This window comes from Anser anser (genome assembly GCF_964211835.1).
Source record: "Anser anser genome assembly, chromosome: 2".
NCBI classification, from domain to species: Eukaryota; Metazoa; Chordata; class Aves; order Anseriformes; family Anatidae; genus Anser; species Anser anser.
Window position 1 is genome coordinate 128027642 of NC_139721.1, and position 24858 is coordinate 128052499.

Sequence of the window (24858 nt, forward strand, 5' to 3'; positions counted from 1 at the left end):
AAAAATAATCTACTCATTTAGCAAAAATCTACAAAAGGCAATGTTCTTAATAGGATCACTTTGGAGTTTCAAGGAATTGTAGACCCTTGTTTGCTGGTGAGGAAATGGGTTTTACCCTGCACATAGCGTGCAGTTATCCCATTGCATCTGATCATACAAATAAACCATCACAGAGGGCATGACCTCAGTGCTGTCATAATGATTGTCTCACCTTGATTAACTGAAGGACCAGTAAGTTTATGTCCCCAAATCAAGAAAACTCATGTCAATGACAGAAGTAGTCCAACAACAGACACATCACTCACTCGTCTTGTACAGCAGTGCCCTCAGTACTGCACCTGAATTTGTTTGGAGGAGAGCAGAGCTCTGCTTACACTCAACAGCCACATTTACTCCACAGAGACTGCTGTTTTTCTTTGGCAGAAGAGAAACCTGGCGTCCAGGATGCACCTGCTGTATGTGCCACTGTTCGTTCATGCGATTTCCCCACATATTTTTTTCCAGTCATTAGTTTTCTCAGGCCGGTAGCCTGGTCTGTACTGAGTCAGTATCCTCAAGGACCACGCAGCCCAGGATCCTGATCTGAAGAGCAGGCTGCAAAGGCCTGCAGGGCCCAGGGCCCAGGGCAGGGGCAGAGTGGTTCCTTGTCCCCTGCTATCAGCCAGCAGGACACTGGGGACTCACTGAACCAGAGACAATACCTACTGTATTTAAAAGCCACGACTGGACCTGTTCTTCAGACGTGTTTACTTTTGTTTTGAACCTGTCTACACTCTCGTCTTCCACAGCCCATAGTTAAGAGTTCTGCAGTTTAACTATTTGCTCCATGAAAATGTGGTTATTTTGGTTTAACCTCCTGCATCTTAATCTATCAGAGTTTTTAAAAATTAGAGAAAAAAAAATAGTAGTTCTTGACCTTCTAAAGAAGCCAAGTTGAAGAAGGGATTTGATCTGAGATGGAAGGGATTTGATCTGAGATGAGATCAGGCTTCCAGGAGTTTTTAAACCATCCTAATTTAGTTTATTTAAGCCCAGTGAAATGAGCGATGTAGAAATACATGAAAAACTCAGCCTTTAAAGAACCAAATTTGCCGGAAGCTTCTGCGAGTAGAAAATTCCTCTATTACATATTTGGCAGAGAAGTGGCTGCATAGACAGATGACATGCCATTAGAGTCCATATAAGTAACCGCTAGGGAAAGCACCTGCTGCAATACAGAAGATGTTGTTAGAAATGCAAAGATCTGATTGAAAAGCAATTTATATTCCAAGCAAATGCATAATAAGAGAAGACATACTACCCAGCATAGAGCTTCCTGCAGAGGAAAGTGACACACAATAGAAAGTAGTTAATCCTGTGGAAATAATTAAACAAGATCAAGGGGAAAAGATATTTGAAAATATACAATGCTGAGCCAAAACATGACTGATTCAGCTTAATGAAAAGAAAGTTCATCCACTCAGTCACAAAGTCTTGCAATTCAGAAAAAAAAAAAAAAAGTCTTTAAATTAAGAAACAGAGAGGAATACTGATTCTAATTCAGGAATGAGGTCGTGCAGTTTCAGTGGCTGTACCTGCCTATTGTTAAGGAAAATGAACATGTGAAAGGAAGGTTTCATTTCAGAATAAATGATTTGAATGCCTTTCTGTCCTAGATCTCCCTGTTCCTAAGAGCAATGGGAACAGAAAGAGCAAATATTCTTGTGTTCTCTTTCTATGCCAGCAAAACAATTGATGTTGAAGTCAGCCTCTGCTTTCTGCCCTAGTTCCTTGCACTGATCTGATCTTGCTCCCGTGGATATTAACAGAGAAAGTCCTATTAAAGCCAGCAGGAGACTGAGGCCCTGGAGTTACATACACTAAAGTGGGACTGTGATGATGAAAAGAGGTAAGGTTTCCTAGTTTGTGCAGCTCAACCCAAGGCGAAGCCCAAACTGGAAAAGGACAGAAAGGAAATCCTTGCAAATGTAGACAAACATCTCTCCCCCAGTAGGAGAGAAGGAACTGACAGCTGTGTTCAGGAATAGATCTTAAGGAAAATGAACTGAATCAATCCTGGCAGGACTATGGGCCTTCCCTGCAAGGAGCGTTGATTGTCAATGGCTCTCCTTGTCCACTGTCCTGCTCTGGTGGAGTTATGCATCTGTACCATATGGCCAGGGCATGTGGCCACATTACCCTGTGACCAAACCATGCTCAAAGGTAAGAGGCAACTCTTGAGTGTGGTGGAGACAGGAATGGACAAGATGAAGATATTGAAGCAGTATTGCTTCACTGTAACTACTGCCTGAAGAAATTGCCAAATGAAGTAGGAAAATGAGAAGTTTTGTATGCAAGTGTGTTAATTTCTTTGTCCTCCCAAATGTGCCTGTCTGGTCTGTGCATGTTCAGATAATTTAGAAGCATGATCTCATGGCCAGCACTTTACTTGCCCTCCCCGACAGTGAGTCCCCACAGGTGAAACCCATGTATCCTGTCAGAGTGAAGCTCTGGGCAAGGCTGTGGGACCTCTCAGGGTCTTCTGTGATGTGATGTCCTCTGCGGTCCTGAGGTCTACACTAGCTGGACCATACCTTACAAACACAGGCTGACATTGGTATTTGTTGCTGCTAAGGGAACTGAAAAGTCACATAAATAGCCAGGTCTGGGCACTGCTGGGCTCAGCAGAACCAAAGGGTTTGTCTCAGACATAGCCTGGTGCCTTGCACAGCCTCCAGCATCTCTCTGGTGCTTGTCTGCAGGAGAGAATTCACCTGGGGCTGTGGAAAATTCTGTATTTTTCCTTCCCAGGGTCTGATGCATTCCTGATGGCAATTTCAGTGGTCTCTGGTAAGCTCCCAGGTATCTGCTCAGAAGAGTTGCCCAATAGGTGACTGAGGGCTCTTTCCCTCTGAGTGCTGTTGCAGACAGAAGCAAGAAAAATGCTTCCAAAATGATAACAGCAAGAATCTGACTGCAATCTGCAAGTCAGATAGGAACACAAAGAGCATTTCATCTCCTTTGTGATTAGGAGTGAGCTTGACACATGGAAAATAACCAGACCACACAGACAAAGGAACACTGGAAATAATAACCTTTAAGACGTACATCTGAAAAAAATAATTCTTCCAATGTTTAAATTTGCCTAGTGAGTACAGATGCCAAATGCATTTCAGGAATAGCTCGGCAATGACTGAGTACAACATTTAATTAAGTGATTATATAATCAGCCCTCTGTTTTATGAAGCAATAATTCAATTCCCAAGTGGATAAGCTATGAGGCCGAAGGCTGGGCAGTTTATCACAATGAAGGAATCTGATTACTGCTGAGGAAAACATAGGGACAACAATGTTATTGCTAAAATACTAGTTTAATTAATATAAAATTAATAAGTCCTGTTTTGTTTTGTTCTGTTTTAATTCATAACAATGCATAGCCTGTCAGAAAGATGGTGCTTCCTCCATTTTTCATGTGGAAGTGCTGGTTATTTATGACCACACAGAACATGCGGGAAGTTAATGATGTCACACAGGCAATTTATTGGGGATACAATTACAAGAGTCATTTTATCAGGGAATGATATAGTTCTCTTCATGGAGTATAAGTAGACAAGAGACTCCACTTATGCTGTAAAAGAGAGATCAGACAAGGTAACTTCATTGCGGGAAAGCTTTTCACTGAATTATTGATAATAATTCCACTAAACCAGAGGTTCTAGCCCCATCGAGCTGTGACTTCACATATGCACAATATATGCACAATATATGACTAGGGAAATTAGGCCAGCAGTTGGTGAAAATACATATAGTACCAACAGTACAGTATATGAAGTTGTACACCCAGGCAACTTGCTCAGAGAAGAAAGTAATGCCTTGTGCAAACAGGGTACTGGCTTGAGATAGGGAATTAATTGCATTTATTTCTGCTCGTCTGGGGCTTGTTTACAGTACTGTTTAAATATTTTATTACAGATTTCAGTAGAACCCCAAGTCAGTATAGGAATAAGCACAGAGAGTATCCTTGAAAGAGATTCAGAGTACATTGTAGGGAAGAGTAACTTACTGAAATAAGAAGAATCAGAAAACACTGGGATGGCAAAAGGAGAAAAGAGTCAGCAAAGACAAAGGAAAATGAATTCAGAAAATTGACTGGTTATGGAGACAGGACAAGGAAAAGGAGAAAGAGATGAAGTGACCAGTGTTGATTAATATATGCAAATCACAGTCCTAGGACTGAGTGAGGAATGGCTTGAAGAGGGTGTGAAACCTCTTTTTTGCTGCTGCTGTTGTATTCACACAGGGTCAGGAAGCCCACATGCAGACTCAGTGTTTCTAAGAGGCACCTGAGAAGATGTCCCACCTGCTTTAAAATATCTGGATGAAATGAAAGAAAAGGAAAAAAAAATGAGTCTGAACATTGAATTTAGACTTTTGCAGTAAATTCTACTTTTACTATGGCACTAAGATATTAGGGATTGTATTACATGCTGGGTTCCCAGGATGGACAGTTCAATGGACTGCATACCATGTAATCATTGATTCGGTGCCTTGAAATAGAGCTTATAGGGAAAGCTGCTGGGGGAAATAGCACTAATAGAGACTGAGACTGGTTACTAAAATGGGGAGGAAAACTATTAGGTTGCAATCATTTTATAGGAAAGTGTTCTTAAGTGAGGGAAAAGGAGTTTATGTTCCATGTAGAAGAATCCCTGCAGAACAGTTTCAGCTTATTAGTACTAAATTGACCACAGCAAATGAATGCTACAATTGTCAATGACCTGGCATTTTATAAGCACACTGGGGCTCAGTTTTAAACTATTTTACACACATGAAGAATGTGAGTTGGAAGATGAAAGCAAGAAAATCCACCCAGCAGTCTCGGCTTCAAAGACTGCTGCAGAATAGTGCTCTCGAGGGTGCACACATAAGTACAATGAGATTTGCTTTGCTTCTGGAGTTTGACCACTGGCACTGAAACATGAGGCTTGAATAGAGCAGTGATAGCCCTTAGCAAGGAAATTGTTAGGGCTGTATGCAAGTTGCTAAACAGTGTGGAATTTAACCCTTCTGAAAGACAGGAGTCGGTGAGGGCATTTAAAAGTGGGAGAGGAATAACAAAATATTGATGTGGGGAATGACCTGGTGAAGGGCACAAGTCCTTCTCCATCCCTCTGCCACAGGATGGCCTGGGATTTTTCTGTGCTGTGTCCCAGAGACTTTGCAGATCTAGTCTCTGCTCTGCATCCTGGGGCTACAGGACAAGTAAATGGGCATCTCAGCTGGACCTGGCTTTGAGATGGGGTACTCACATGTCCTATCACTCCAGATTTTGAATTCACACCACAGCAGAATAACCTTCCTGCAAGTTTTGGTCTGTGGTGAGTGCTCTACCAGTCTCTTTAATACTAGTGCTGGGTAAGTCACCGGGCATGAGGATCCTACTGCCCTTGGTCAAAACAGAAGTCCTCGCATCAGCCCATATGAACTTGTCCCTCCCGTCTATCTGTACTGCCATATCTGTGTACCCATCCATGGTCATAGAGGTGTCTGGACAGCATGATTCTTCATCAGGTCTGCAGACAGTGAGATGATGCTTTTGCAACACGGGAGACAGCAAGCAGAAAATCTGAAGAGGACAAGTAGAAGAGCCACCATCTTGGTCAAAAAGTGGTCATTAAACAAGGTAATTCTTCATGTATCTCTGGTTCTGGCAAACACTGTGCTGACCACAGCAACAGCAACTGCAGATCTCAGAGCACTGCTGCACTTGTGTGGCATAAATGTGACGCATGGTTTTTAACAATGTAGGCAGAAGAGCTAGAGAGATCAACCATGCTACAACCTAGATGAAAAAGAGGGTGCTTTATTTTTCACATGATGCATTGCAGCATTTGCTGGTGGGGCTTTCTGGGTTGTGTCCATAATGACAGCACGATCTCCTTTATCTAAGGCACACTGCCAATGTCAATTAAGCTCTGTGCTAGGTGAATCTAGATTTGAAGTCTTGACATTCATAGGATTTCAGATGTCAATGTGGCAATCAAATGGCCAAAGTAGAATTGTTTGGGGGCCATGGGCAACATGCAACAACAGACTCTGATTCCAGTTTCCCAGTGCTGACAAATACTAACCTGCCAACCAGGCTATCAGTCAACAAGCAAAGCTGTTTGATACACCGACACCAGATACAGAAGAGCTTCAGATACTTTGATGCTCTTCTTTTGAATTTATTACACTTCAGCACTTTTCTTCTCAAAAGTTTTTAAAAAGCTGTTAATTTTTCACTCAGATTTTAAAATGCACTGAACTTCCCAGAGACGATGTCTAACAATGTTAATGATGGCTGGTTTCAGAACTCCCGGTAGGATTTGTATGCAATTAATGTTCTCCTCCTCTGAACAGAAACCTAGAGGTTTGCAAAACACACCATATGTTTGTCAGTTTGCCAATGAATCAAGATGTTTTTGCAGCCTTCTGAGTTTCAATAATTAATGGTAATGTCTAAAACCTAAATCACAGTTCAGGGGCTCAGAACAGAACTTTTGCCATGTCCGGTGTTGTTCGGCATCATCAGAGTGAGACGTTTCAGGTGAGAAATTAAACATTTGTACCAACTCCTATTTTTCCCTTCACTGCCTGATCTCCCATTCCCCTCACCATTGCTCCTTTTGAGCTATCTGAGTAGATTTCTGCAACAGGCTTACTTTTTATGCAGAGTAATGCTATTATCCTCAGTGTAGGGTTTGGTCTCAAACACCCAAATGTTAAATACTCCTAGCTGCCTAAATTGACTTGATCTTAGTGACTAAATCATGTCTAAGAGCTTACAGGTTGAAAATATGCTTTATTCTCAGCAAGCGTCTTGTTATTTGCTTTAGCAGACTATTACCAACCAATTAATACAACAAAATTAAGCAAACAAAATAAATCAGATCTCAAAACTGTGTTCACAAGCAGGTTCACTAATTTTTATGAGCCATGTTTTTTCTATCATTATTTAAAAATGTTACTGCTTGAAAGTCTGATCCAGAAGAGAGTATTTAATGTTAATACCTCATATACTTATTTCCTTCACCCTTAGGTAATTCTTCTGAAACCTCCTCTGTTTCCACATTTGTGCATGAGCAATTCTGCTTTAGCTGAGACTGTATGATTAGGTTCCTTTTCCTCGAGGTGACGATTTTCCTTTTTGCTAGGCTACTAGAAGTCTTTCCCTTTTTATCGATTCCCAGCTGATCTGACCTATTCCAGTCTTTTTCCCCAGACAGATCTAAATTTGCACTTCAAGACGGCTGATAAAGGAGCAGGAAATGCCTTAACTATCTACAATATGCTAGACTGCTACCCCTCCAAAGCAGAACTACTGCAGGAAGAGTTCCAACAATAATGATGTCACCAGCCCTTCTGCTTCAGAATTATAAATATCACTAGAAATGGTGTATTCTTTAATTTGGTTAGTCTCATACTCATTTTAATATTATTCATAAAATGGCTAATTTGTACAATCAATTAATTTAATTTACACCTAGCCTATCACATAAGTTAGCAGTTCCCATGATCAGCATATTTTTAATAATACTGCTGATTTTTCTCAAGTGTGCCATGATAACGTTGGTGTTGTGCCTGTGAGAGGTAATGTGTTTTAGCACCATGAATCTTTTCAGCTTTAGTTGTACTTTGCAACACTGCCCATTCACAGAACATGAAGAACATCAGAAACATTCAGAATAATTCCTTTTAGGGTCAACCAATTGCATGTGCATGACAGAAGCAGGGGATATGCTGGTGCCATTTGGGGCCCTACTGTGCTTTCCATTTTGGGGGTAAAACTCCCCCTAACAGCACACAGCACGATATGCAGAACACCACAGACTGGAACTGCCAGGAGGATTTCTGGACAGCAGCAGGGTTCAAATCCTATTTTGAGAATTGTGGCACAATACTAAGTGATCCCAAGCATTTCATTGTGCAGTCTCTCATTCTTTTTAAAGATGACACTGTCAACAGCAGCAATAAATGTTTCCAGCTAAAGCTATCTCAGAGTATCTCTGGGATTCCTATTCAAATGACTTCTTACTTGCAGAGGGTTTTTTTTTTTTACTATATTGATGTAGCAGCACTAATAGAGGACCCAGTATAAATTAAAGAAAGAAAAAAAGTGTTAATGCTAAATATGGCTTGCACAAATATGGTTTACTGCAGCTTAAAACTGGCAGCAGAAATCCCAGTACAGATAACATCTAAATCCTATTAAGCCTCAATGCAAGGCAATATTATTGAGATACAACCTTGGTTGCACCAAAAACAAAGGTTTGCTTAAAGATTCACAGTCTGTTTTGTAAAATATATATCCAGTCCTCCTCCTCCACATGGTTTTTTGAACACAATTTCAATCCAAACTCTTTTGTTTTTACTTCTTTTTACCATCCAATTCTCAGTTCCATTAAATTATTCATAAAAAATATCTTCCTTTCCTTGAGAAAAAGTTGGATTTTACTCCCCCCAAAATTACTCCCGAACCGAAAAGTTTTCACTATTCAAAACACAACAACAAAAACATGGAACCTTTCAGCAATCTCCCTGTCCGTTAGCAAAATTATTTTGCCTGGAAATGCTGGTGCAGTAACTCCTGAACACTGCAGGATGAGCACCCCACAACCCCAGGCTCCCGGTCCCCACTGGGTCCACCAGGCAGGAAACCTTGCTGTCCATGGGACTCTCAGGCTGTGCAGGATGCCAGCCAGCAGGGAAGGGAGGAACATGGAGAAACAGCACTAAAATCCCACAGGAAAGAGCTGGGCAGAAAAAAAAAAAAAAAAGAAAAAAAGAAAAAAACATCCAACATAATTTTTCATTGAAAATGGCCTGTTTAGCAAAAGGGATGGTGATTTTCACTCACCTTGCAAGGGATCCAGCAGGACACCGTCTGCTTTCCTGCCAGGTCACCCTCTCCATTCTCTCTGATAAGCTGAGCAGTCATTAAAATTGTGGGCCGAAAAAACTTCAGTTTTCCCATACTGGGACTGTGAGCAAAAAAAAAACAAACTCATGGCTGCAGGCTGCCAGGGTACAAGGGCAGGATGGGGTCCCACAGTAGGAAGAGGAGCAGAAGTGACTTGAGGGTATCAGAGCCTGAACGTCCCCAGTGATGATTCCTTCTGAAAGAGGAAGCATCTTCTCTCTTGAAGAGAGACATTTTTGATAGTTTTATAACTGTTACCTTTTAAAAAATCCCTTCTGAGGGAATTTATGAAATGTTATTGTTTTTACTTTATTTTATTTTATTTTATTTTATTTTATTTTATTTTATTTTTGTCTGAATTTCCCAGAGAATGGACAGTCTAGCTTTAGTCTGGGTTCAAGCAGCAAAACATTCTTCAAAATACATTTTTTTCCATTCTAAACCAAGTCAAAGTTTATAGTGTCAACTTCCCTATTTCTTCTCTTTTAATCAAAGCTCAGCATTTCCATGGGTCAGAGAGAATAAATGCACTTGAAAGTGAAGACAAGTAGTCTTATAGAGAAATATTCTGTTGCTGTAAAGCTGCCATCCTGACTTTTAGGTCATCCTTTTGTCATTCCTTACATTTGAGAACCATCCACAGAAAATGGGAGTATGACAATACCTACATTTACCTGCCACAACAACCCCTTGTGGTCCCAGGAAGCCACTACCATAATTGTGCTTTTAACTTGTACCTATGTCTGGACCAAGCCTTCAGCTAGTTAGAAAAAAAAAAAAAAAAAGAGAGAGAGAAGAAGTGAGAAGATAAGTAGATAAGAATTTTGCAGAAATAGCTTGAAAATACTTTGTTCTGCCCTGCTTGACATTGAACAGGAGATGGATTGGCTGGTCCACGGGATCCATCGTCCTATGTACTCTGAATTCTGCAAACAATATCCCAGAAAACATTTCCATTATGTGTGTGCCAGGGTTTGAAAGCTGTTGGGGCTTCTGAATTCAGTAATATGGCTAAGCAATTCAAACAGGAAACAGTCTCTGTGGTCACGAGGAAGAACTGGGAGAACTAAATGTACATCCCTTACTCATTCCCATCATCCAGTGAAGACACAAAAATGGGCCAAGGCAGGCAGATTTCAACATTGTCACACGAGAGGAATAGAAAACTTTTTTCGCCACACCTGAAAGTGGGGAACCACAGAATAAATGCCTTCTTCCTGCAAAATGTTCTTGTACATGCAAAGTGCAAAAAGAGGAGGAGGAGGAGGAGGAGGAGGAGGAGGAGGAGGAGGAGGAGGAGGAGGAGGAGGAGGAGAAAAGACCTTCCAGAACATCCTCCACTGGGGATGACTGCTGCCATGGCAACGGCAGCTATGTGAGAGAAGAGGAGAGAAGCACCAGCTGTGGTCGGGTGATTGTTTTTTCCCCTTTTTTTCCTTTTTTATTTTTTTTCAGCAGAGCTGCTCCAGACACTGGGCTGTTTTCCTGGAGTAGAAGTGTGAAGGGGCAGAAGCCCCCCTGCCAGCAGCGCAGCACCAGTGGGCTGCAGGTACCAGTAGTGCTGCTCCAGGTATGGGGCACTCCCGGTCCCCACTAGTCCCTGAGCTGCTTTGCACTATTTTTACTCCAGGTCATTCTTTGTGTTTAACACAATTCTTCCTTGCTTTCTGTAAGTAAAAAATCTGGAGATAAAAACCATCATTAAACTGTCCCCATGGTTGCGATCTGAGGATTATGGGCATGGTCTGCTTTCAGCTGCATGAACACAGAAAACTATAGCCTCCTCCCCACTCTGGATTTAAATTCTTATACCCAAACTCCCTCCCAAGACCATTGTGCCCTGCTTGGATCAAAGGCAGCCCTCAGTGGGACACCTCTGATTGTACTTGTAATCACCTAGAGGGTCAGTGTGCAAGTCTAAGCCAGGCTCAGTCTGCTCTCGAAGGCACCCGCACAAGGTGAGTTATCCCACCCACAGACAGAGAGACAATTTGTGCTCTGGAAATGAAAGCCTTTAGCACTGGGCAGGATAAATTGCCCCCTGAGGGCCTCTCTCTCTCTAGGCAACAGAGAGCTGCTACTCAACCAAATTAAAGTGTAACATTCAAAGCTTAATGTTAGATGAAGTGACTCTCATCTGCAGAGTAATGTTGCCCACAGACCTACTGAGCCTCATTTATCTTAGACAATTTACTCCCGCTCCTTCTCCCTGCAGCTGGGCCGATGGCGTGTGCTTTCAGGGCTGTGCTACAGCCTCTCTACTGCTCTGGGACGCCGTGCCAGATGCAGCTAGAGATGGCTCTGCCTCCTCATTGCAAGATGCCAGCTTTGAAATAGAATGCGTTTCTCCCAGACAGAAATTACCGGAGCAATGCAATTAGCAATCGTACCTATAGGGCACATTCTGAACTCCGGTTACCGTGCAACTGCCCAGAGAGTCCATCGAAACTCAAATAACCCATTTCAGTACATTTACCAATTATCATGCAAGAACGGGTAAGAAACAATTTGCTGCTTAAAGTCGGCAAATGAAATCAAGGCAACTTTCAACTTTATGAGTTTCATTTGATTTTCCCTCAATCCAGATGAACACCCGCCCCCCACACCAGAAGTCACAAGGGACTAATACATATTCTACTGAAAGCCACCGAGGGCACTAAATTAAATCTGCGGTGCTCTCTCTCAATCACTCGCACACGTAAATGGCCTGGAAGACCCTGCAAGGCTTCCTGTTGGCGTGAGGTCGCCAGACAGCCCAAAAGCTATTAGCACTGGTTAGGGAGTCGCAGAGTGATTTAGCAAAATTTCAAATGACTGCCGCAGCACTGTGCTCCATGCTGGAGACTGGAGCAGTTCTTGGAAATGCATTTGGATAAAGCTTGTGAATTTAGTTATTTGACAGATCTCTTGATGTTTGACTGAGCGTGTGTAACGCAAGCGTTGTTCGTTTTAACCCTCCCTCTCAGTTATCTGTGCTAGCAGTTGCTGTGCAAATGTTTTCAGAAGGGCAACAGGACCACTAACATAATAAAGGGCAATTCCAGTAACAAGTGATGGTTGATATTGTACTGACCTGCAGTCTGGATCTACCAAAAGTGAACATTACTGAAAGCCTATTGTATAGAGACAGAAACCTTGAAAACCCTCAGGTCCTTCAGCACCACCTTTTCTGGTACGTAAATGGAAAACAAGTAACAGCACTTATATTCTGTCCACACAGATGATTTTTAAATGATCTTTCTCTCTGGAAAGACAAACTCCTGTCAGCATAGAAACTGGAGTCACATTTGGATCTTGAACTTTGAAATTCCTGTTTTTCCCAGTGAATATCAAACACTGTAAGAATCTGTGTTTCACACGGTGAGGATGTGGGAAAAGGGACAGACGGTCATATTTCAGATGTGTTTGCAAAGATTAAAAGCCATCTTTAAACTGAATCAGCCACTTGTAATTTCCTGCCCAAAGTGGCAGATCAAACGAAAGGCTATGAGAGAGTACGAGTACATTTTTGCTCAGTCCTAGTAACCTCAGCCACCATCTTGGGGCTGAGGATTTTACTTGATTAGATCACTCAGGTTAAGAAGAAACCTTTTTTTCTTTTTGAATGACAACAGGCGGGTCTACCTGCGAGATCTCCTCTCATTTTCCTACATGCACACAATCCAACATGGATGGCAGTCTCCTATAGGATCCTTTCTCTGCAGCTCTTGCCAGCCATTGGACTAGCTGGATCACATGCAGGTGCTGATGGTTTTGACGTCTTAAGGTTCATTGTGGACAAATTTGAATCTGGGAATATACAGCAAGGGAAAGATCTCACACACAGAAAACTATTTTGCCTGGAGGAATCTGGGGAGAGAAAAAAGAATAGGTAGGTGAAAGAAGTCTTGTTTGTTATTAGGACATTTTTTCTTTTCCCATATGCCCTAGTGAGAAGATTTATATACCCCACTACCTATTTAGCTTGGAGTTTTCTTGTCTGGATTTAGCTCTAAATAAATGGCCAGGATTTGTAACCATAATCTCTATTCATCAAGAAATGTAATAGCTCAGTCACAGAGAGAAGGGAACACTGATTCCCCAGCCTCCACAAGCCTTAGGCACTTTAGTAAGGGCGAGTGGCTTTCCTGAGGGTCCCTCTATCTCAATTCTACCAGCCAGTGACATCTTATGCCACAAAACGAAAGCCTTCACAGTGATGGGCAGTGAGGTGGCTACTCAGACAGGAACGTGTTTTTTTAGATGTCTATGAAACATTTGGTTTTGTACCATCCTAACTCCCATAAGATCATGCCACCGCCCCTTTCATAGTCTGCTGTGGTCTTACTAGTGCCAGCCCATCCTCAGACTGCCTTCTGCTCCTCCCTCCTGCTGTGGCACCCACCTCTGCCCCATTTCCCTACTTTGTCATTTCCTTCTTGACGCTGGCCTCTCCTGCATGTGATGCAGCAGGGATGACCAAAGACTGGCAGATGAATGGTCTTGCTAGGTTTAGTTGTGAGAGGAACAAGGGGACCAGTTTTTCAAATCTCATTTTTTCCAGCTTCATATTAACCCACTGAACCTGGATTTGCAAATAGTTTCTTCCACTTTCAGCACGAAAAGCACTGTGAGCTAGTGGTCAAAACAAATGAGCTGGGAGCAGTTTCCTTGTGGAGCCCAACCTCAGAGGGATGCTTGATGCACATCATATGAAGTTCTTGGTAAAAGTCACATAAAAGGTATTGTGAGCTGGAGCCAATGACAACTGCAGTTGACCAGAAGACTTCCAGAGGCTTTGGATCAGACCTTTAAAAAACACTCAGAGTGGGAATACACAATTCCCCAGTGAGTCCCCAGACTCCAAAAGGCACAGGTTTTTGTGGCAGTGAGAAGCTCGACAGCACTGCAGTGACTGGTGATGTTATCTAAAGCTTCCCTGTCTGGTAGCATTGCCTTTCACAGAGAGCAAGATTGTACCAGATCTTCTCCTTGCCAGCCTATCCACCAAGAGTTGTCACCCTCCTCTTTAAGGACCTTTTCTCCAAACCAGAGACCACTTGACATGTTGGAACTGACCTCATGTACCCAACCTTTCCTTCAAACACACCAAAAATCCTGACACACCAGTACTCGTCAGTCACTTAAATTCAATCAAATAAACTTTTTCACAGTTCACATCTTGTCATGGGGCTGGCTTTGGCTTGGCTCCAACTTCCCATTTTCTGGCGTGGCTAAGTCATTTCATTATTTTCCTTGTTATTCTCTCCTCCTTCTCTTGGTACCATTCCACAAGGTTTTTTTGTCTCAGAGACAAAGGCAACTACACAGACTCTTCTGATCCTGTGATATGGGGAATCCAACAACCATCCCAGGGATCCATCTGACATCAGTCTGAAGGTTTCCTTGTTAAAGCACACAAACACAGTTTTGAAGGAGCTGATATGGATAGGACTCCACTTTTTTTGACTTTGTGCAGTAAAGGCAGTTTTCTTTTCCATTCCCATGACTGTAGAGATATGCCAGATTTCAGTGGGCCTGACCCAACAGACTAAAGGGGGGGAAAGCCCTCCAAACATGTTTTCAAGATGTTAGGATCATATCTCTGTAATTAAATTTTCTGGCAGTTGGAAGTAGTGCAAGATCAGGGTTACAGTGTCTTAGAGACGAGAACATATTGTCTGTCTTTGCTATGGCCTGCAAATGGCCTCTGGTTGTATTTAATATTTTCTGGGTTAGCTTTCTGCAAGTTTGAGTGGAGACAGCAAATACAGATCCGTGGTCCAAGGTCCAACATGCAGATGGGTGGCTGAAGAAATGAGATCCATAATACAAAACACTTGGAGAAAAAAAAATAATAAAACAAAGAAAGAAAGAAACAGTTGCAAGAATTAAACATTTCCAAGCTCCAATAAAGTCCTGGTTTTGTAATCAGTTACAGAGAGGCCAATCTCTTTGTATATGTATATTATATATACACATATGCCAGACTCTAAAAAGCTGAGGGAAAGTGCTGACTACATATAAATGGGTATAGATTTATGTACCCTTTGACTGGAGAACAGATTCTAGTTCTGCTGAGCAAGTCGGTTAAGTTTGTGAAACTTGCAGGTCCCATTTTAGTGTGTGTTTGCTAGTTTAATCAGCTTTGAGCCACATCCACGTGGATAATGCATGCACCCCTCCGTGTGATCAAAGTGCAAGGGTCAAATCCTTCTCTGCAATCCAAGCCGTTAGAGCTCCTTTGATGTTGGGGTCTCTCCAGGTGACCATTTCTAGGTGGCAAAAAGTGAGCACATGGGTTAACTGTGGGCCTTGGGAGCTATTAGACAGGAGATGGCCTGTCAGCCTGAACAAATGTCAGAGGTCCAGGCTGTGTATGCCTCCGTATGACCCTAATGCAATAACATTTCTGTTTCTGGCCATGGTTCCTGAGTTAATAGAGTGTGTTTGCCTGGGTTGTGTGTTTTGGGGGGAGGTGGTTTTGTGTTTTGTTTCTTTTGTTGTTGTTGATTTATTTTTTTCTCCAGGCATACATTCATTTAGTTTTTTAAGTCACTTTTCCCCATGACCCTCATGTTTTTGTAGGCATCCAGTAATAAAAGTTTGAGATTTCACAGCTCTTTCAGGACTGACATGGATCTGCAGAACTTTTGTATAAGAAAAAGCGAAGCACGACGAGTTTACCTACTTTTGAAAGTTGAAGTCAAACATTCAAACTTGCATTCAATCTGTCACCAGCAATTATCATCAGCTTCTACCTCCCACTTGTTAATATTGCCTGTAACTGTTTGTCTTGTTGGCCCCACTGTTTTGAAAGACACAGGCAGATACTGGCGAGCTCTGGCACAAGCACATTAGGTAGGAGGAAGGAAAGGATGGACTACAAAAACCTTACATCCCCAGCAGCAGCTTTACACCCCTCCTGACTCCCGGTGAGAAACAGAGTCCCATCTTCACTGCCTGCCAAGGGAGCGGAGATGAAACAGTGAACCTGTTTCTTTTCCACATTCTGGTCTCTTCTCTCAGAAGCCTCCTTTTGAAAATTTCTCTCTCTTCCTCTCTACAACCTACTGCAAATATGAAGTTTTGATTATTTACTTATTTGTACCAGAGCAGTATTGGCTACAAGAGCTTTACCTCTCAACATCTTATGCACAACGTAGTAGAGCTGTCAGCACGGACAGATATGTGGGAGAGTTGATGAAAAGGCTGTGCACCTAATGCAAGAAATATTCAGGTCCTTTCCTGTGAGTAAAGCTCAAAGCCTCCTTGACACTCTGCAGATTGTGCCTGCTCACTGTAAGCTACATGTGTGCAGAACAGAGCAAAAGGCTTCGGAGGGCCCGTCAAAGTCACACAGCCATGTTAGCTGCTCTCTACTTCTGTCTCACACACGTGCACAAAGTGGGGCTGGGAAGGGTATCTGAAAAACTGCTGCTGCGTCTGCTGCCAGTTTCACAGTTCCATTACCTAAAAGAAATCTCCCTTGGAAAGAAAAAAAATAAAAGAGAGAGAGAGAAAGGAACAGAAATGTCATTTGCTGACATTGTCATTCCCTGCTGCCCAGTAAATAAACATAACATCTATTTGTCACCATGGAAACATCTTTCATGGTCCAAAGTATGCAAAGGAGAGGTATTTGAGAAACCCAGAAGTCTGAGGAAATGAGCAAGTATCTAACCTAGCATTTGATGTTGCGTCTCTCCTGTAAGTATTAGTGCTTTACTTTTTTATTTTTTTTCTCTAAGGTACAAACATATTTATTTTAGAAAGGGCAGCATGCATCTTAGAGACAAGGCTGAAACATTTGCTTAATGTGCTGTCTCTTCAGTGCCTAGTGCTTCCTCCCTCTCCCCTGCCAGGGAGGGATTTGTAAATAACTGTTTTATCTGTACATCTAAAAGGCACTTTTTTCTCCAGGGACACTGCATTTGTTCTTCTCATCTTGTGCATCAAAATTAGAAAGGCATTGCCATGAACAACATAAGCTATGTATTGATTTACAACAACAAATCACTTCTCTTGCCCACGCTGTGTGGACAGTCACCTGGAGATGTGGGGAACACTTCCCCTCCTTCCTGGGGGACTGCGGTGCCACCAAGGAGGACCTGCCCACCCTGCCTGCTCCAGGACAGATGCCCTGCGATGTGGCACTGTGCTGCAGCCCCTGAGCGTCATAGTCACAAGCCTTTCATTTACACAGCATACGAGATGCTTAGGACCTGGACACCTCCTTTTGCATTTCCCCTATAGCAGATGTAGCACCATGAAGGAGAAAGCAGTCTTCTCTAAGTCTTCTATCATATCGGTTATGCAAGCCTGCAGATTCTGTGCAAATAACAAGGGGCAGGTGAAAAGACATTCTTGTCTATAGGTATACAAAGAGCTACAGATTTGTGAAAATGTACCCTCCTGATAATCCACACGGGGATGTGGCCATGTACTGCCTTAGAGGAAGCTGGCATCACACTGCAGATCATGAGCTTCACGAAAATTTGGCTGTAAGCAGTGCCTCGCACCTTTAATTTGGAAGCAAATTTGGAATTTTCAACCTAGAGTCCATCCCTGGAAGCCAATGGAAGCGTGAGGTCTGAGGTGCTGAGGCTGCACGGGTATGATCAGAAAGCAGAAAACCAGCTTGCAAATAAAGTCTGTGAGCAAAGAGGGATCTAAGACATAGAGAGGAAGGGTGTTACGGTGGGGTCACTCCATGAAAATAGTCACTGTTTTTCAGACAGGGGCAGAGCAGAAGTTAACAGCTGGAAAAAGAGTGATGTTGAACCTGGCTGCATGGTCTTTAAACATCCTATGGTATGCAATAGGAAAAGTATCCATTACATTTAGAATTATGCTTTATGTTTGATTTATTTGTGGTTTTTGTTTCCAGTCTTGTGCCTGACTTAAAGTCTGACTTTAATTCTTAAGCAAAGCCAATGGGTGTATTTAAGACTAAATCCTGAAGAGGCATACCTCCAAACTAAGCTCTTCTGTCAGTGTGGGTGGAAGACAGAAAACACATATCTCACAAACCTTCTGTCAGCTTCTTTCATATTAATGAAGCCTCTCTCTTAAATGCTTTTTCCCGTGCTTGTGTTTCCCTACAGAAAAAGTGGAGTCTTGCATTCTCCGTGCACATGAACCAATACCCTAACTGGATGTGCCCCAAAACACTCTGATGCAAATATGAACCATGAAGGAATGCACTTGAATTCCAGAATGCTGGAAATGGTCAGTGGAAAAGAGTTAGTAGCTTTCGAGAGGTAAAAGTCATCAGCTTAGGGCTATAAAGTCCTTTTTCTGCCTTCATAAAGGCATGCTTTTTAGACCATTCCACAGAACGACAGATAAGCAGCATATGGCGTCACCTTCAAACTTGAGATTTTCTATGAGTTAAGTGATTTATCTTGGTGAGAACCACCTTTTGCCTTCCTATATTTCTTTGGGTTTTGTTAAATTCTTTCTTTCCATCTCATCTCTCTTATATCAAACACTCTCCATTGCTGCATTCCTTTGTCTTCTCACACATGAACATCTCCAGAAAGCTTTGATTTCCGTTGTACTGCTCTTCATCTCCTCCTTTAGCAATATCATTTTTACTTTTCATCTCAAGCAGCCTTTGCCTTTTCACCCACCTTCTTCCTCCTCGACTTGATACTCTGCTCACACCAGTGTACAACGGTGTAATTATTCATCATCTACAGTAAGTGGTCTTGATTTATTCACTGTGAGAAAATCATTTGTCTACACTGATTTCTCTAGCACCAAGCTTCATCTATTGTTTTTCTTCCTACACCCATTGACACACCTGATAGCACATGCCCTAGTAATATCTTTCCAACTGTTACCAATTACTTTTTTTCCCTAAATAGCATGAGTAGATAAATGTTCCCCTTTGGACACATTTTTAACATATATTTCCCCACGCCCTTCTTTATTTAGGAAATAGTGCCTAAATCCAAATAATGGAATCCCAGAGCAATAGTAGTGGGAAAAAATGGAAAAAATCACAAAGATGAGTAGTGTGGCATACTTTTGCATTACCTTTCACTTTAGAAAAAAACTTCTGACTTGTTAAAAAAAAAGAAGCTTACTTCCTACAGGTTGCACATAAAAAATATCCTGGTTTTCCAATATAATTTCTTGCTGATCTGTCCAGATCTGTGAAGTCATAGGTGACACTTGTCAGATGTATCTATGCTGGCTGAACTACAGGAAAAAAAAGGTGCAGCTTTTGCTTTCGATGTACTCACTTTCCCAAAGTACACTTGAACCCTTACTTTCAGAAAAATTAAAATTAATTGAGTTTAACTATTTTTTTATTATAAAAGGAAAAATGTCACACCTCTTTAGCCTGTGATTAGGATGTACTCGTTTATTTATAGACCCATTTGTTGCCTAAAACCATTTCTTTTACATAATTGCTTCCTCAGACTGTTTGCTTATGTCGATCAGAAAACGTATTTTGGAAGATTAGGTCATTTATACTTGTGCAAATCTGAGCAATAATTCAAATAAAGCAAGGTCAGTTTAAATGAATACCATAGCTAGCACAGGGATAAACCTATTAAATTAAAATCACTGGATATAAGACTCTGCTGATCATGTACTTGCACTGGAACATGTCAAATGAAGATTGTTTCTATTTACTAATTTACATCAGTGCTGCAAAGATGAGATGAAATTCCCTCTAAAGTTGTAAGGTGTTTACTATATATCAGAAGGTCAAATAGTAACAGATTTCCATTTGGCAGTAAGTTAATGCTACTTCTGTCAGGCATTGTAAATAGCTCACAGCTGAATGTTTTTAAAAAACCTAAAGCCCAAGAGCAGTACACAACCCAGCCAGCCAAGCAAAGGAGCTGGGCTTATCACACCATTATATTTTAAGAATACAAACCAGAGTAATTACCTCTGTAGTATTTATTATTTGATTTTTGAAATAATTTGATAATTGTGTCCATAATATTGCAGATTCAATCAATTATGGACAAAAGCTTTATTTCAGACCTATACAGTAGGCCTGCAAGATTTACACAGGTGTTTAAATTCACGCATGAGAGTATTTCCACTGAATGCTAGGTTGTCATCTGCTCTTCTGCCCACAGACATGAAACTGTTCTTTCATTTCTGATAGTCAGAATTTGGTGATGATCATTACACCAGATGATTAATTTTCAGATTGTTTGCAGAATGTTTCTGTAACAATGTAGATACCTAAATTGCGCAGTATTGTCTTTGTTTCTTCTGTGGATGATTGAAATGGGAACTTATTAAATATAAATACGTTATTTAATATATAAATTATATTAAATATAAATACATCTGCCCACTGACCAGAAGGAAGTCTAGGAAGAGGAACGAGCAGAGCTGGGGTCCAGCTGTAGGGGCAGCCTTCCAACAGGTTTCTCACTCCTCGAACCCCTGTGGATGCGACATTGGGAGGAGACGTGGCACATCTGCTGTAGGTATGCCCATGAGTCCATAAACCCCAGGACAATCCCAAGAGACCTCAGTCCTTTGGGTGATGGGAACGGACAAGCAGGGTCACGAGGCCACATGTCAGGTTGCTGCTTCTATTTATAAGCTGCTTGTAGGCATATTTTATGTATGCATTTACGTGTTTGTAGGCACGCATGTGCATGTAGACAAAAACTATGGCAGTGCGTGCATGGTCTGTACCATAGCCACAAGATGTAAAATTCCTGTCCTGATAGGAACCATGCTGGCTAAAAGCTGAGCTGACCCATTTTCAGTCACATTTCCCATGACCCCAAGGCATGGAAAGCACATCATGATGCTTTGAGCTGTGGGCTGGCCTTTGGCAAAGCCACATGTTCCACACCCTGCTGCCCACTTGAGCCACATCCATATGACCAGCCTAGCACAGGCTGGGTATGATGCGTGGCACAGCATCACCCCACACACCCTATATTCTGATGGGCTGCAGGTGTAACCATCTTAATCCATCACGCTTTTTCTGTGATGCCACGGGTGCCTTTTACAGAAAGAGTCCCCCTTCACTCATGAGATGGGGCAAATGCTTTCTTGCCCCAGTAAAACCTCTTGTTATCATGAAGTGGCAGCACTCTCAGTGCCAAGAGGAGAGGTTTCCTCCACGAGAGGCTGTGTGGCTCTTTTATGCCTGGTTCATCAAGAAAGTATAAGTCATAATTTGTAAACAAAATTGAGTTTAAATAAATTTTCTTGATGCATTCTGCTTCAAGTATCCCCTAAAATGTATCACTTAAAGCCAGCATTAAAAGAAAATACTATTAAGAGGGCATAAGGTAAACTCATTTAGTTGCTCAAATTATATAACGCAATGAATTAATATGGTAATGTATCTTCAGAGACCAGAAGTAGATAATAGAGGTGAACAGAGGTTTTCGAGCTTGGCTTCGGAAAGGCAAAAGTAATTTATCATTCTGTTGCAGTTTTGGAGGGAAGCATTTCTCATTTCTTCTGACTCTCCCTCTGAAATTCTTAGTTTCATTTTTAAACCACTTTTTGAGGTTTTGCTTTCTTTTTATTCCAGACAGAGTTCCTACCAAGTTCAGCCATACACAGCTTTCCCTGGAGAGGCAGCAAGCATCAGATACTTTTAGACCCATCCCTGTGCTTACAGGCTTCCAGGGGCTGCAGCAAAGCGGGACTTGCCTCTTTGGACATTCACCTCATTTCTCCAGCTGGCATAAGCAGGGCATGAAAAGAGTAAAATAATCCATATTTTCCTCTTGTTTGCTTCTGTTGTTGGGGTCAGGGTGAGGCTCCAGCTATGATCAGTGCTCTGTGAATAAGCCTACTCCTCTCTTTACAGCCACACAAATGCACATTATGTCTTTATTACTTACATGCATTGTCCTGTAAGAGCTTATTTTTAATTAATAGAAAACAAAGCCCTTCTGACCTTATCCACAGGAAATATTGCCTCATTCATGCTAGCCATAAATTAAGCTAATACAGCCTGAGTGTCCAACATATTTCTCTCAGGTAACATTCACTCAAATATTAAACAGGGAGAGAGAGAAGGAGGGAAATCCTATTACTAAAGCACTGGCGTAAAGATGGACTCTATAATTGCTAAAAGGCATATCAGAGAGAGAGATTTTATTGTGCCGTAACAGCTGGGGAAAGTAGAGAAAAATATCTGATACAACTGAAGCGGGGAAATTTTAGCAATGCAAAATCTAATTGCCCGAATGGGAATGTCATCTGATGCTATAGCGAGGCAAACATCTTCAAAAGAATTCAGTGGAGAAGAAAAACCTTTATGGTGGAGAATAAAAGCTGCTGTACAAATATATACTAATTAACCTTACTAATTTGTCTGTATAATTAGATAGTCTCCTTGTTTCTTCTTTTCTTTTTTCTCTTTTTATTTTTTTTAACTGCAAGCAGGGCACAGCAGTAGCAATACAAAATATTTTACTTCATGTTCTGTATGCTCAGTGCTGGCAAACAGTAGATATCTCCTCGCAAATGAGCTGTCACAAATTGCTCCTTGTTTGGTGGCGACATCCTTGGTCTACATTATAGCTACAGGAAGCCTAATCAATTATGCTCCTAAAATGAAATAAGAGCTCTGTGGTGCCAGGGGCATAGCTCATAAAATTAATTACAAGGCAAGTTTACATATTGAAGTACCAGTTTATGAAGGGACTAATAACTTTTGATGAGACTTTGACAGGATATTACTCACAAGGATTATGAAAACACAAAAATCATTTGCGACTGGCTACTCAGAGAGCAGCTTGCATCCCAGCCATCACCCGAGGTCCGACCCTTTCCCTTGTCAAGTGCCAAGGCTCCCGATGACACCCCAATATTGCCACCCATGCAGAGAGCACAGAGCTGTCCCCCTCAGCCACCAACGTCCCCTCGCACAATGTCTCTTCTCCTTACTTCTCCCACCTCCAATTTTATCCTGTTTCCTGAGAAAATCTCCAGATTGTGACAATGTGCGAAAAACAGATCTTGATAGTGCTTTTTTTTTAAGACTGGGCAAGTACCAGGCTGCAGGGTGAGCCCTGGTGCCCTGAGACATCCAGCCAGGATCGGGGCTTCGCCATCGCCCCGACCTCATGGCACTTCCACAGGCAGATAATGGGAAATAGGATTACTCAGGCATTCGTGTTTGCTCATCTGTGGAGCATAAAAATGTAAAAGGTGAATAGTGACAGATGGCAGATCTTTGGGGGAAACAAGTAATTTTAATGGTGGAAGCAAACAAAGCAGATCGTGGCATGGATTAATGTGGAGCCTTTCATGCAAAGATTGAAAACATGTTGCTAGTCAGCCCACCAAATGGGTGAGAAGGCAGGTAAAAAGCAGTATAACCATTAAACCACTGGTTAAGCTGAGGCACTGAGAGGATAAGCACCTTGCTGTTACCTCAGCCCAAGGTGTGCCACGGCCAAGGATGGGCACCAGCCAGAGGATTGCACCAGCTCACTGAGTCACCTCCCGATGTGACCGAAGCTGTTTAATGAATTGCCTTTATGAAGCTTCAGGACACTGAGGCCCACGTAGAATGTCAAATGATAAATGGCCTGCCTCAAAGATGCCATTCATAATCAAATCTTAAATGTAATTCAGCTGAATGGAGTCATTGCTCTTCTGTGTACCATTTACAAGCCCTGATACCATTCTCCATGAACTGATACCTTCTCCTGAAAACAAGCTGTGAGTTATCCTGCACGGGAGCTCAAAAGGAAGCTCAAAAGGAAGCTCAAAAGGAAGCTGCAGAAAACCACACTGATATACTCATCATGGAGTTACAAGAGAAACAAGACGTGAAACCATGGCGTGTGTAGGTGTCTGCACATCTGTGTATAAGCGTCCTAATAATTTTTGAAGGCATTGGCCAGTTCCAAGCAGGCGTGATCCACAGGTAGCAGTCTTGGAGGTGTTATGGTTTTACAAGTATAGAGTATTGGGAAAATAAGTTGCTGAGAGAGCAAGAGGGGGACCCTCCCCATAACACATTTGGGGGGGGGGGGGGAGGGGGGGAACAAAAAACTATGAGCCAAAAACATTGTCCAGAAAAGCTGAAATGCAAGTTTTTTAACAGCACCTTAAAGCAAATCATTCAATTCCCAGGCACAAAGAACAAGCGTGTTCTTTAAATTATCATTACAGAGTTCCTTGTTACTTAGACTGGGCAACAGATTTTCATTTAAATGGAGGTCTCCTCAGAAGTGCAAAGGGGCCTTTGGGGAGGTTCAGGGGAGGAAAAATGTAATTTTTCAGGCTCCAAGTGTTCTTTTGTGTTTTATAAACAGCTGAGTGACAGCCCAGTGATTAATAAGTTACATAAATAATTATAAGCGACATGTAGCTGAATCTAGTCCACATTCCAGACATGGTACATTAAATAAAGAGAATTCTACTCTTCCCCCCAGAAGAAAATTTATCTGGCAACACCAGATAAATCAGAAATGATACTGTTAAAGCACATCCAGTTCTTTGGAGAGACAGCTCATCAAAACCAGAAGTTTCTACTGAGCACACTTTCTCAAGCAAATTGTTTCATTTACTTCAGTCCCACTTCGTAGTCGTTCGGTATAAAAAAAAAAATATTTTCTTCTTTTATTCATCCTCTCTGGTTGAGCTTATTATTTACCCAGAAGTGCCTCTGCGGAGAAGAGCTTTGTGCTGATACCCTGCTATAGGCTCATGCGTAGGAAGGTAAATGCTGGTTTGCAGCTTCAGCAGCGGAGCTCACTGGGAGGCTCATCAGATGTGTTTAATTGCTCATGTTTTACAGCACCATCAAGAAATTCAGGTCGAATCAACCCCCCTCCCTTGGATTAGGCATTGAAAGAGACAAAATTAAGCCTGCCTATGTTTTCTATTTTAAAGACATGTTTCTAGTATGCAAGAACTGAGTAGTATCTCTAAAAGTAGTTCCTGAGAGTTTTAGTGCAACTCGCTGC

At 41.9% G+C, this 24858-nt stretch overlaps 2 long non-coding RNA genes across 2 annotated transcripts in view; one reads left to right on the forward strand and one right to left on the reverse strand.

The window, feature by feature from the left end:
- Positions 1-10186, reverse strand: part of LOC310894430 — a 48472-nt gene extending 38286 nt beyond the window's left edge. Inside the window, exon 1 of the long non-coding RNA XR_014579899.1 lies at positions 8879-10186. This is a non-coding gene — a long non-coding RNA (uncharacterized lncRNA). The remainder of the gene's footprint in view (positions 1-8878) is intronic.
- Positions 10187-19755: 9569 nt separating this feature from the next.
- On the forward strand, positions 19756-21785 carry LOC310895892. Its single transcript, XR_014581033.1, has 3 exons — positions 19756-19824; positions 20261-20388; positions 21459-21785. It is a non-coding gene; the product is annotated as an uncharacterized lncRNA (long non-coding RNA).
- Positions 21786-24858: the final 3073 nt, after the last annotated feature.